Source organism: Papaver somniferum, unplaced genomic scaffold (assembly GCF_003573695.1).
Source record: "Papaver somniferum cultivar HN1 unplaced genomic scaffold, ASM357369v1 unplaced-scaffold_154, whole genome shotgun sequence".
Lineage (NCBI taxonomy): Eukaryota > Viridiplantae > Streptophyta > Magnoliopsida > Ranunculales > Papaveraceae > Papaver > Papaver somniferum.
The window spans coordinates 8,943,907-8,957,414 of record NW_020624820.1 but is presented as its reverse complement, the minus strand read 5'-3'; positions in this window follow the sequence as shown (position 1 = coordinate 8,957,414).

The window sequence follows — 13,508 nt, the reverse complement described above, 5'->3', positions numbered from 1 at the left end:
TCATCGGTTGCAGGAAGAGGAGGTAAATCCCTTATATATTTGTAATTCTTTTGTAATTCTTTAAAGCATCCATGCAGCAAGGTTTCTCTTTTCATGTCAGTACATATATATATGTTCTTCTTAATTTGCATGCATGCAGATATTAGCAATGGAGGCTATATACGGTGAAAATTTCATTCTACTTGAAAGACAAGACGGCTTACGGTCTTTCAGGTTAATTTTCCAATTACCATGAATCCCAGTTTAATTAATTAATCTTATTTTCTGAACAATGCAGAGGGCATAAGCCAACTTGATGTATTTTCAAATGGTTGTAGAGATAGTGGTAAAAACTGGGTCTTTTCAGACTTGTGAAGAAAATAATTTTTATAGATTTAAATTAAACATGCAACTAAATAAAATAATTCAAAGTTTTGGAGAAAAATACCAAGACTAGGATTCCACCATTGACCAAATAAATAGTAAACTCTAAATAATATTCATGCAATTTTATCTTTAAAAATAATTCTAATATTTGCCTCAAGTATATTCTTGAAGTAATAGTTGTAATCAAAGAGTATAAAACATCAAAAGTATTTAAAACCCAGCATGCTTCATCAAATTAATTCACAACTATTCAATAAGAACTAATATTTCAATTCAATCCCATGCAAATAATCAAATAATAATATTGCAAATAAATAATAAAATTAGAATTATACCAATTAATGTGGAACAATGGCTTCCTCCGTCGCCTTGGCTAATGGGTTTAGCTCTTCATGGTAAAAACACACACAAAATAATCACTCATGGCTGAATAGGTGTTTTTATTGAAGAAATAAGATGAAACAGAAATTCGCAACGCTGTAGAAGTGTTACAGCGTCGCTGTTACAAAACAGATGATGTTGTTTATATACGATAATAATGATATGCTGTAGATAAACGACAGCTTGGTTTCGCTGTAAGCACTGTCGAAAAACGACTGACTCTGCGAGTCCGTTCTTCCTTCTTCGTCTTCCTCCTCGAGCAGCAGCAGCAGCAGGTATGATTTCTGTTCTTCGTTTCGGCTCTGAACTCTCTCCTAATTCTCTCCTCAGGGTTTCTAACCCTTCTATGACAAAAACCCAACTATATATAGCCTTCAGATTCCCTAGAAACTCGATCAAATTCGAGAATAAATCTCTTATTCTTCACGTGCAGTTTTAACAATAATTCTATCTGTCGATCTTTGTATGCGTCTGTTAGCTATTCTATTGCTCCCAAAATCTTCTCTGACTTGAACTCAACTGTTTTGAAGTATATCCCACGCAAGAATCTCTCCCAAATCTTTCAAACCAATTCAAAACCCTAAACAGGGACCGTGTGTACTGTCTTGACTTTGTGTGGATTTTCTGACTTATCCAGCCCAATTAGATGGGTCTAATCGCTTCTAACAGGTCCCTTATGTCTAGTAGAGTCCGTGGGTACCAAATTTTCCCATTGAATCGCCTGCTAGGTCGCTCAAATCCTTGATCCAAAACTGTTGACGCTGCTGCCTTTTTTCCCGCCAAAATCCAGTTTTGAAACTTTGAAGATGACCTCCCCCTATCCAGTTCCGGTCTCCCTTTAGCAGATGCCTGAAAATGGGTCACCCCTTAGTAATTAGGTTACCCCTTATCCAAAATGAGAGTCCGTATAGTAATTTTCTCCCACGGGCGCAAAAACCATTTTTTAGCCAATTTCGCCGCAAAAGCTTTATTCTTCCAAAAACACCTACAAATACATAAAATAACCGAATAAGTACAATATCGAGTACTAACAATATATACAAATGAGCTATATTAGACACATAAATGCGTCTATCAGCTAGTGTCTGTAGCGTCTTAATACAGTGTGTATTCAATCTGAACTAGGTCCCAGGGTTTTTCTGCATTTGCGGTTTTCTCGTTACAAAATTTCTGTTGTCTGTGTTATTTCTTTTCCGCATTATATTTTATATAATTGAAATAATACAGGTTGTGCGTTCGTGATCATCAATTGGAAATCCAACCTTTGGTTGTTGATTGATATTGATTGATCCTTGGACATTGGTGTTTGTTACCGTCCAAGTATTCCTTGTATTTGATAAAGACTCGCTATTGTTTTTAGCTTGAGTAAAAATCAAATCAAGAGAGAGATATTAACTCCTTGAGATACTTTTATCTAGATTGGGTCTGACTGTCTAGTTGATTCTCTAGCAAAGTATTTCGGAGTTAGTCCATACAGATTGTCAATCGAAATATTGGGTGGTGTTGTTAGACCCCCGCTTTTTCAAGAACTACTCAAGGAACTGGTGGAACTTCATCGACTAAAAGTTATGTGGAGACTTGAACTTATCTATCACTCAAAGTCTTTCTACTCTATCTCTTATCTTGGGACAAAAGTCGTATTGCTCTATAGACTATGATTATACACATTTGCTATTTCGATCCGAGTTTATCTCGCTTATCTATTTCTCGAAATATGTGTTGATAAGCTTTCGCTTTGGCGAAGTTCATCTTTACTAGTGACGAAAGTCATATTAGTTTCAATTACTTGAAAACCGCTTTGACGAAAAATAGCTTGTGAACAACAACTATATAACGTCCACTAAGAATGTTTCAATGATTGAAATGAGAGTTTAGAATATAAACTTGAAAGGATATAAACATTTTGTGATAAATCATACGTGTGTAAGTCCTTATTCCTTGAACCAAAGTATGCGAACTTTGCTGCTCAGGAAAACCGGAACTGAAGTCCGCCTACCAGTACGTATACTGTCGGAAGTTCACATCCCGTGTATTTCTTCTGGAGTTTGTGAACTGAAAACAAACTTATTCTAGGTACTTAAGTCCGCGTACCCGTATGCGTACTTAAATGGGTTAGTTTCTAAAAACGATTATTCGTGAACTTAAACTTATATAAATGTAGGATCAGAATCTCGCAACAACGACATGCTTGCGAAATTACTAGCAATACATCACGAAGACATCGCAGTATGATTTCAGAAATGACATAAAAAATGACATCAGCTTAAACGTGAGAAAAGTATGATGATCGTGCGAAATTTAGGATGTTTGCGAAGTTAAAATTTGTAAGTTTGCGAAAATACCGCAAGCCAGATCCAAAATTAGGGGAAATGTTAGCTGTACCCTACCATATATGAGTTGTCATCCATTATGTAAATACCTATATAAAGATAAAGGAAAGAGATAGAAAGGAGAATAATCAAAAAGAAAAAGGAGAGAGACACTTTAGGGAGGACGCATTTTGTAGAGAGAGAGAGAGAGCAGAATTTGTATTATTATCTTCTTCTTCCTTCTTCAACCAAGAGCTCCAAATACTCATTAATTGAGTCTCAATTGTAATCCATATGTAATTACAAACAATCATAGTGAAGATACCTAACCCCGTGGATGTGATCAAATTGATCTAACCACGTAAATCTTGTGTCTTATTTTCTATTTTCATTATCTTTATCTTTATTTTCATATCAAATAAGTTTAGATCTAGAAATCATAGTCATGATAATACAAGGGGTGTGTTGTAGGATTTCCTGCAACTACATTTTGGCGCTAGAAACAGGGACGAGTAAAGGATTTATCCTTCCTGTAACTTGTTGGATCAAGAAATTTTCATGAAGATTAGCTACTGTTCATATTTTTCTAGATCTACAAAGTTTAGGTTCAAAAATGGAAATTTTATGGAAGAAATCACACTTTCAGGGAGTAAACATCATCAACAATTCAAAGGCATGAAAAGAGTGAGAGAAAAAATTAGTTGTTGTGGTGAAATTTAAGGAAAAAATGGAAGTTTCAGTGGAAGATTTTCATGTTCGGGAGAAAGCAAGAGGCATTTTGTGAAGAAACAAAGGAAAGACGAAGATAATGATAAGAGTCAGAAGTTGTGATTTTTGTCACAAACAGAAATTCGCACAGATGGTTCAAGGCTGAGCGAACAACAAATAGGTCACGGGTTCGAATTCGCAGAGACACATATTTTTCATTTTCTTCTCATTTGCATGGGAGAATAAAAGAATAAGGAAAAAAGTTATGTGTTAATTTTGTAGAGAGGTCCTTGCACAATTGGTCCAGAGAGCAGTATGTGTGTTCGTGGTAGCAAGTTCGAATTTGCCTGCGAACATAGTTTTATTCTTTTTTACAGAGAGCGAAAAAATGAATAATTTCGCAATATTGTTTAATTATTTCGCAAACAAAAGGCAGCACAATTGGTCATGTGCGAAGTTTATGAGCTCATTGTCGCGTGTTCGATTCCCACCTCACGCATGCCTTTTTCGCATATTTATATTTAAGCTATTAAGGGTGAAGATGAGGATAAAGGTTTACAGTTGTTTAGTTATTTCGCACAGCAGAGTTGTCACAGATGGTTCAATGTGATACTTCGCAAGGAGAATGTCATGGGATCAAATCTTGCCACTCGCATATTTGTTTTTGATTATTTCACATGAGAGAGTTCACACACTTGGTTCGCACAAAAAAGAGTTGATGATTATTTCGCACAGAAGAGAGTTGATGATAATTTCGCAGAGATATTTTGCAAAGAAGAAGCTTGCACAGTTGGTCAGGAGGCATGAATGCAAGCAGCAGGTTGCGGGATCAATTCTTGCTTCTCGCATGTTTATTTTTGTTACGCGAAATTTATACAGAATTTCCTCTCACACAGTTCGAATTTGATTACTTCACAAGAACTTTGATTATTTCGCAAGAGAGGGTTAGCATAGTTGGTATGGTGCGAGAATATGCAAGTAGCAGGTCGCGGGTTCAATTCTTTCGTTTCACATCTATTTTTGCTAAGCGACATTTATACTTCATGCAACGTATTTTTCGCGCGAGATTGACAACAACAACGAATCACATAAAAGCTAAGTACCACTTTCCTTGAACATTTTACTTTTACAGAAAATAAAAGATTTTTGATTTGATTTACAAAAGGCGATATAATAGCAGAATTACAGAAATTTCAGAATTACAAAGATTGCACAATTACAAAAGAAACCGAGAAAAATCTCGCACAGATCAATTTATATATTTCTCTTGAAAATTTGCTTTGTTTCAAATGAGAATGATATCTAACATGGAGAGTAGTAGGAGGCAAAATAAGACCTTCCATCAACAGGCTAGTAAGACCTTCCATCAACAGGCTGCATAAGACCTCATTAGGATCATTTCCATGAAAGATGTTTATCGGATGAGACGAAACAAGTTATACAAAGGAAATCAAAACAAAGAAAAACGATTTGAACTTGCAATTAAATGAAAATTTTTGATAAAAGAAATGTTGAATACTAAACTAAATTCTTATTTGCATTACAACATTGCATGAGGCAGAGAACGTGGAGTATAATTTCGCAATACTTCTTATTCGCAATCAAGGACGGATACTTCTTATACTTCTCAAAGGATACTTCATACTTCTTATATATTTCGAGGAATAAGTACTTCTTATACTTCATCAAGGATACTTCATGCTTCTTATACTTCTTCAAGGATACTTCATACTTCGCATACTTCAAAAGATGATACTTCTTATTTACTTCGCAACATTCCGAAACTTCAGAAAAGAATAGAGGCAAGTACGTACTTTTCAAGTCCAGTATTCTTTCGCTCGTTCCTTCATCAACAAAGATCAAAGACTACTCCAACAACACGTATCTCGCTCCAACAATTACAACAACGGATGTTTTCCTGAAGATCACTCTTCAAGCAATATTCAACAAAAAAGAGGCAAGATGTAGGATCAGAATCTCGCAACAACGACATGCTTGCGAAATTACTAGCAATACATCACGAAGACATCGCAGTATGATTTCAGAAATGACATAACAGATGACATCAACTTAAACGTGAGAAAAGTATGATGATCGTGCGAAATTTAGGATGTTTGCGAAGTTAACGTTTGTAAGTTTGCGAAAATACCGCAAGCGAGATCCGAAATTAGGGGAAATGTTAGTTGTACCCCACCATATATGAGCTGTCATCCATTATGTAAATACCTATATAAAGAGATAGGAAAGAGATAGAAAGGAAAATAATCAAAAAGAAAAAGGAGAGAGACACTTTAGGGAGGACACATTTTATAGAGAGAGAAAGAGAGCAGAATTTGTATTATTATCTTCTTCTTCCTTATTCAACCAAGAGTTCCAAATACTCATTAATGGAGTCTCAATTGTAATCCATATGTAATTACAAACAATCATAGTGAAGATCCCTAACCCCGTGGATGTAGATCAAATTGATCGAACCACGTAAATATTGTGTCTTGTTTTCTATTTTCATTATCTTTATCTTTATTTTCATATCAAATAAGTTTAGATCTAGAAATCAGAGTCATGATAATACAAGGGGTGTGTTGTAGGATTTTCTGTAACTACAATAAACTAAGGAATGCATATTTGCAAACCGTGGCTATAAAGTTCATGAATTGATTCGAGTGAATCAAATCGTTTTTGCTTTGATTGTGTCTTATATACTTCTATGAGATCTAAGCAATTGAACAACTCTCTAACTAGTTCTCTTGAGTCATTTGAACTAGTTATGGTTAAGATGAATATGGCTGATATGAAAGTGCTCATATGGATAACCATTTGGTTAACTACCGTTGAACCAACTAAGTGTACATGTTTGGGTACGATTACACAAACCTAAATAAACATGCATTTCATTTGTATGTAACAAGCTAAGTTCGATCTAACGGTTGAAAGATATTAGCTTGAATCTAATCAGGTTTTCATCTGACGGTGAATATTGAATGCTTTGTTACTAAGCAAACATTGATTGCAAACCCTGATTTAAAAGACTGTATAAAGGAGAACTCTAGCAACTGGGAAACCTAATCCCCACACATTTTGTGTGATACTAGTTGTATTATCTAGAGTCAATTCTCCTTTAACCTTAGGTTTCTATCGAGACCCTGTAGGTTAACGACTTGAAGACTTCATTGGGATTGTGAAGCCAGACCCAACTATTTTTTCTGTAATTGCGTGATCTGATCTTGTTGTTTCTATCTTATTAAGTACAATCGTAAGATTGGCTTGAGATTGATTTCTCCGATAGGCAAGATATAAAATAAGTCACAAACATCTTCGTCTCATCGTTTGTGATTCCGCAATATCTTCTTTCGTTATTCGATTAAGATTATTGTGAGGTGATTGATAATTCTAGGTTGTTCTTCAGGAATATAAGTCCGGGTTATCAATTGGTTTCTGTTCACCTTGATTTATCAAAATACGGAACAAAAACTTGTAGGTATTTCCGTGGGAGACAGATTTATCTATTACCGTAGACTTTTCTGTGTGATATAGATTTTTTTATTAAAGTCTTCGATTTTGGGTCGTAGCAACTCTTAGTTGTGGGTGAGATCAGCTAAGGAAATCAAGTGCGTAGTATCCTGCTGGGATCAGAGACGTAAGGAGCGCCAATGTACCTTGGATCAATGTGAGATTGGTTAGGGTTCAACTACAGTCCAGACCGAAGTTAGTTTGTAGTAAGATTGTGTATGTAGCTGCTTAATACAGTGTGTGCTCAATCTGGACTAGGTCCCGGGGTTTTTCCGCATTTGCGGTTTCCTCATTAACAAAACTTCTGGTGTCTGTGTTATTTCTTTTTCGCATTATATTTTGTTATATAATTGAAATATCACAGGTTGTGCGTTGAATCGATCAATTGGGAAATCCAACCTTTGGTTGTTGATTGAAATTGATTGATCCTTGAACATTGGTCTTTGGTACTATTCAAGTGATTTCTCTTGTATTCAATTAGACTCGCAGATTTCTATTTGCTTGAGTAAGTATTGAATCGAGAAAGAGAGATATAACTCTTTGATATACTTTTATTAAGATTGAGTCTAACTATCTAGTTGATTCTCTTAAAAGTATACTGGAGTTTGTCCATATATATTGCTAAGCGAAATATTAGGCGTGGTTGTTCGACCTCCGCTTTTTCAATTGGTATCAGAGCAGGCAAACACGTTTAAAAACCTTATAAGTCTGTGTTTATAGCGAAATGACTCTATGGACAAGAGTACTATCTCTGACAACGCATCACCAGAAATAAAAGTTTTGTCTCGACTGTATCTATTAAAGAGAAAGATTCGTCAATCTCAAACATAGACGAACCTAGTGTTCTGACGAGACAGACAGACACTGACATGTGTTATTCCGATTACCCTTCAAAAGAGACTATCTCTATTAATGAAAGGGAAAAAGTTGAAGAGATTGAACTGATTCTAAATCTTGTTAGAATCCAAGATGATAGGTTTAATCGGTTGAAAAATCATGTCAATGTACTTCTTGGTGTAATAAGAGACTGTAAATCCAAAGAAAATACCGAAGATCATTATTCATGTATGTTACTCGAGGCGAGACTCAAAAAGGATGCTTTGGAAATTGAACATCGCTTAAGTAAACTCTCACTTCAAGGATACTCTAAGTAGTCTAATATACCATGTACTTCTACCGCAACTGAAGGAGTTCCAGTTCTAGAAGTAAAACCAGAATCCCTTCCTATTGGAAAAAATGTGTTAGTCACCTCCTCTAATCAAGGTTCTTCCACATCACATGGAAGGAAGAAATATCCAAACAAGGTTGGTAAAACTGCACTATCTAATCACTCTGGTGATCAGAAAGTATGTTTCTTTTACAAGGCAAAAGGTTCTGTTAAACAAAAGGGAATCTCTAGGTTGAATAAAAATTCATTTTTTCAACTTCAACACACCATAGATTTAATTCTCAAAGGTGTAACTGACATTCGTATGTCTAAACCAATTGGTTTTCGTACTTACCCTGTGTATTCTACCAGGAAATTCAGTTCAATGAGTTCCTCGAATGCTCAGAAGCAGAACACATGTCTTAACAAAAATCGCCTAAGGAAAGATCAAGTTTTTTCTTCTGATAAAAGAGGAGATAATGTTACCTTTGATGTGAACAAAATTCCAGGATAAAGGAACAAAAATGATGATATGAGAAATAACTTGAAGGAGATAATTGAAGGTTATAAAGAAATTGTCAACAAGTTGTCAACCTCCTCAAATCAAAATTCTTCTGGTAAGAACTCAAACTATGTCTCGTATTTGGATGACAGTAAGTTTTATGATAATTTCTCATATCAAAAAGAATTCTTTCCTAGATTAGAAAGGAAAAAGAGACTCAACCGTAAACACAGTTCACTTAATGAGCTTAGAGCTCATACTTGTGTCAATTAATCACAAGGATTTAAAACTTACTCATAAAAATCCTGTTGAGTAAAATGTGTTAATAATCAGGTATACTGTTGGAAAAATTGCTTTCTGTTTAGTTGAGTTATTTTCTTATCGTCCATAGCTAAACTATTGTCTGCAGACAACTTTGCTTAAAGTATTGGTTTTGTCTGATGTTGTTCTTCTTTTGTTTTTGTTGCAACTATGTTGTGTGATCTAAATTATTTCTCTATGGAGATATAAAATTTATTGAGCCAAAAATCTTGTGATAATTTTCACATAGCTGAAATTCTGTCTTGTCGTAAAAAAAATACGACCGGTTGCGTACTTTTGTTGTTGGGTCAAGATTGTGTTCGTACGAGTACCCGTGTTACTGTCACGAATCAATTTTTAGAAACCCTAAAAATTACCTTCCCTAAGAAACCATTTAAATACCAAAATCCTTGAGTCTCGTACGCATACTCTGGGATTTTTTTGTGGTTTGTCAAGAATGCCTTCTTCTAACTCTAGCGGTTTTGCAAAAGGGTTTCTTGACAAAGGTATTGATTTCGAGTCCAAGGGAAGGAAGAAAAGAACCCTAGGAGAAGATGATCATCCTAATGCCTCATGTTACTATGCCTATACACATCAGGATGTTGAGAATGAGGATATGGTTTCTGCTGAAGTGGTTCATGATTTTCTTAAATATTTTGAGGAAGCAAAACTGCAGCTCGTTGATACTTTGAAGAGTCTTGATGTGTTAAGAACTGAGTTGAAAAAGGTTAATTCTGACCTTGGTATCATGAAGACACATTTTAAAGATCTTCTCAATGAGGATATCTTCTCTGAAGAAGCAGTAGATATTGTCAATCACAAGCTCAAATACCTCAAGGCTCGTGAGGATTCCGAAACGTCTATTTGATTTCAAATCGTGTTCGGTTTTGATGGTTTAAGTGTATGTCCTTGTTCTTTAGATTGTTGATTTTATTTTGTCTAGTAAATATTCTTATGAGAATTTTATTCTTGTGTTTTTAGGAAGAATAACTAGAGTTTGGAATAACCATTATTGTGATTACACATAGCTATGTCCAACGTTTTCATCTTCATTGTTTTTAGGTTTATTTGGTTAAATTCTAAAATTGTTTGGAAGATGATTTTTGCAGTATTAATCTTTATGGTTTTATATATTGGAATTTGTTATGGGATATGTGTGTTTACGTCCGTGAACTATGATTTTCCCATACTTTGTCAAAAGTTATGTCTTTCACATGTCGATATGCAAGTATTGATAAAAGAATGAATAAAATTTTGACATTACAAAAGTTAAGCCTATTGTATGTCATTATGCAAATATTGATGAAAGATAGGATGAACTTTTGTTTACGAGGATTATGTCTATTGTATGTCATTGTGCAAATAATGATGGAAAATAGAATGAATACTTTTCTATTCCGCAGTATTGATCTTCCCTGATCCATATTTTTATGTATATACTGTGCAGCTCCATAAGTTCTCTTATGTTGAGCATTTCCGATTGAATTAATCATGGGTTTTCTTGTGATTAATTTAATTGAGTATTTTGGATTCAAATTCATATTCGTACGTGATTTGTTATGTCCAAAGAAATCCTTCTTTTCTTGTGAAAGTAAGGTCGCTCTTGTTGTTCTTCCGGGAATGATATTTTATGGGAGAGAGTTCTTAATTGAACTTGTGCTTAATTGCTAAATCTTTATGGGGAGTGCGGCTGTGGAATGTTATAGGGGTTATCTTGTATCTTTATAAACTCCTTGATGAATGCATTTAGCTTCGGCTATATGATGGCATCTAAAAAGTTGATATGTGGTTTCTTTTGGTCATGAAATGTCTCTATGGAAATTTCATTAGGATCCCACTAGTTTTCGTACCTTCGCCAATTTTATTGACAAAAGGAGGGAGAATTAATGTGTATTTCACACTACAAATACATATGGTTTTCGGATCATTATGTAAGGGGGGGTGGTTTCCATGTGAGATGGAGTACTGACTAAGGGGGAGTGATACATATCACCATAGTATTGTTATTGAAGTTGTGATACAATTAAACTTTGATACCGTGTAATAATACTATGACACTATGTAACAATGATTAAAAGTCTTGTTTTCTCATTGTTATAGCTACGGATTTTCAACAATGATGATGCTAAGCTTACAACCTTTGGAATCATTGGAGTACTTGGAAGTGACGAAGATTTCGAGTAATGTTGAAGAACCAAGGAGATCATGTATGTGGAAGAGAAGCTACAAAAGTTTATTTATTTATTTTGTATTCCATATGTATTGATAGTTTTGTACTAAAATTGACAGGGGGGGATTTTTAGAGCACTGCTCGGTCGAACTCGCAAGCGTTGCTATCTCAAGCTTGTTGACAAGTTTAGTTGCAAAAACTATAAGTCTTGATTTCTAGTCTACTATTAGCTAAGTCTCGGACTAGGATAAAAAGTGTAGTTGAGCTCTAGACTCCATGGCGATCATCATACAAAGAAGAAGAACTACTCAAGGAACTGGTGGAACTTCATCGACCAAAAGGTATGTGGAGACTTGAACTTATCTATCACTCAAAAGTCTATCTACTATATCTCCTATCTTGAGACAAAAGTCGTATTGCTATATAGACTATGATTATACACATTTGCTATTTCGATCCGAGTTTATCTCGCTTATCTATTTCTCGAAATATGTGTTGGTAAGCTTTCGCTTTGGCCATGGTCATCTTTACTAGTGACGAAAGTCATATTAGTTTCAATTACTTGAAAATCGCTTTGACGAAAAATAGCTTGTGAACAACAACTATATAACGTCCTGTAAGAATGTTTCAATGATTGAAATGAGAGTTTAGAAGATAACCTTGAAAATATATAAACATTGTGTGATAACTCATACGTGTGTAAGTCCTTATTCCTTGAACCTAAGTATGTGTACTTTGTTGTTCAGGAAAACCGGAACTGAAGTCCGCGTACCAGTACGCGTACTGTCGAAAGTTCACATACCTTGAATTTCTGCTGGAGTTTGTGAACCGAAAACAAACTTATTCCGGGTACTTAAGTCCGCGTACCAGTATGCGTACTTAAGTGGGTTAGTTTCTAAAAACGATTATTTGTGAACTTAAACTTATATAAACTAAGGAATGCATATTTGCAAACCGTGGCTATAAAGTTCATGAATTGATTCTAGTGAATCAAATCATTTTTGCTTCGATTGTGTCTTATATACTTCTACGAGATCTAAGCAATTGAACAACTCCCTAACTAGTTCTCTTGAGTCATTTGAAATAGTTATGGTTAAGATGAATATGGTTGATATGAAAGTGCTCATATGGCTAACCATTTGGTTAACTACCGTTGAACCAACTAAGTGTACATGTTTGTGTACGGTTACACAAACCTAAATAAACGTGCATTTCATTTGTGTATAACAAGCTAAGTTCGATCTAAAGGTTGAAAGATATTAGCTTGAATCTAATCAGGTATTCATCTGACGGTGAATATTGAATGCTTTGTTACTAAGCTAACATTAATTGCAACCCCTGATTTGAAAGACTATATAAAGGAGAACTCTAGCAACTGGGAAACCTAATACCCACACCTTCCGTGTGATACTAGTTGTATTAGCTAGAGTCGGTTCTCCTTTAACCTTAGGTTTCTATCGAGACCCTGTAGGTTAACGACTTGAAGACTTCATTGGGATTGTGAAGCCAGACCCAACTATTTTCTCTGTAGTTGCGTGATCTGATCTTGTTGTTTCTATCGTATTAAGTACAATCGTAAGATTGGCTTGAGATTGATTTCTCCTATAAGCAAGATATAAAAGAAGTCACAAACATCTTCGTCTTATCGTTTGTGATTCCCCAATATCTTCTTTCGCTAGTCGATTAAGATTATTGTGAGGTGATTGATAATTCTAGGTTGTTCTTCGGGAATATAAGTCCGGGTTATCAATTGGTTCATGTTCACCTTGATTTATCAAAACACGGAACAAAAACTTGTAGGTATTTCTGTGGGAGACAAATTTATCTATTACCGTAGACTTTTCTGCTGATACAGATTTGTTTATTAAAGTCTTCGAATTTGGGTCGTAGCAACTCTTAGTTGTGCGTGAGATCAGCTAAGGGAATCAAGTGCGTAGTATCCTTCTGGGATCAGGGACGTAAGGAGCGCAACTGTACCTTGGATCAGTGTGAGATTGGTTGGGGTTCAACTAGAGTCCAGACCGAAGTTAGTTTGTAGTAGGCTAGTGTCTGTAGCGGCTTAATATAGTGTATGTGTTCAATCTGGACTAGTTCCCGGGGTTTTTCTGTATTTGC